Below are 1,297 nucleotides of genomic sequence, written 5' to 3' on the forward strand. Positions count from 1 at the left end.
TTGGAAAACAATCATGAAGGAGAAGCTCACAACCATGCTAGAGAAGGCCCTGCAAATCATGCTGGGAAAGAAAAGAGAGTTCTAGGCTCCTACATCAATCCAAATCCAGGAAACTGTAGAGTCTACCCGGATGTCTATAGGCTGCTTTTGTTCCCTTTTTCACTCAGGGACAAGGCATCCAAGTGGCTTGAATCCTTCCCAAAGGAGAGCTTAACAAATTGGAAAGATATAGTGAACAAATTTTTGGCAAGATTCTACCCTCCACAAAGAATCAATAGGCTGAGAGCTGAGGTGCAGACTTTCAGGCAACAAGATGGTGAGACTCTCTATAAGGCATGGGAGAGGTTCAAGGATTTAACAAGAAGATGCCCACCAGATATGTTCAATGATGGGTTCAACTTCACATTTTCTATGAAGGTCTTTCCTATGAGTCAAAGAAGGTTGTAGATCATTCATCAGGGGGCTCTCTAAACAAGAAGAAAACCATTGAAGAAGCCATAGATGTCATCAAAATAGTAGCTGAGAATGACAACTTCTATGCCTCTGAAAGAAGTAACACTCGAGGAGTAATAGAGATGAACCACATGGATGCATTGCTAGCTCAAAATAAGATGATCACCAAGCAGCTAGCAGATCTCACCAAGAAGGTGGAGGAAAACCAAGTTGCAGCAGTCATCACTTCATCATCACTAGCTCAAGAGGGAGTGAATATAGGAGAAGAAGGTAACTGGGAATAAGCCAACTATGTTGGAAACTCACCTAGACAAATCCATGACCCATACTCCAAAACTTACAACTCTGGATGGAGAAATCACCCCAACTTTGGTTGGGGAAATCAACAAGACCAAGGTCAAGACCAGAGACGCCATAACCTCAATTCCAACAATAATGCAACTCACCAACATACCTCACAGAGATCCTATCAACACCCACCTAACCCCAATCCACCATCACTAACGGACGATAGACTTTCAAAAATTGAGACTATACTGGAAGATTTATGTAGAGAAGTCAAAGACAACAAGGTGTTTAAGGAAGAGGTACGAGCCAATATTAAAAACTAAGGAGAAAACATCAAGAGATTGGAGTCCCAAGTAGGGTATCTATCTCAACAAATTCCCAAACCCACTGATGGATTTCCCAGTGACACAGAAAAGAACCCAAGAGGAGAAACAAAGAAAGTAAGGTGGGAAGAATGTAAGATGATCACCACAAGTGATGAGAGGAGTATGAAGGAAGTAGAACACCTCCAAGACAGTCAAAAGGGAAACCAAGAAGAAAGAGACCATGCACCCCA

General features: G+C 42.2%; 1 non-coding gene across 1 annotated transcript; it reads right to left on the reverse strand.

The window, feature by feature from the left end:
- Nucleotides 1–276: 276 nt before the first annotated feature.
- On the reverse strand, nucleotides 277–383 carry LOC127743091 (small nucleolar RNA R71). The gene has a single exon (XR_008004394.1). It is a non-coding gene; the product is annotated as a small nucleolar RNA R71 (small nucleolar RNA).
- Between the last annotated feature and the right edge of the window lie 914 nt (nucleotides 384–1,297).

Source organism: Arachis duranensis, chromosome 1, assembly GCF_000817695.3.
Source record: "Arachis duranensis cultivar V14167 chromosome 1, aradu.V14167.gnm2.J7QH, whole genome shotgun sequence".
Taxonomy (NCBI): domain Eukaryota; kingdom Viridiplantae; phylum Streptophyta; class Magnoliopsida; order Fabales; family Fabaceae; genus Arachis; species Arachis duranensis.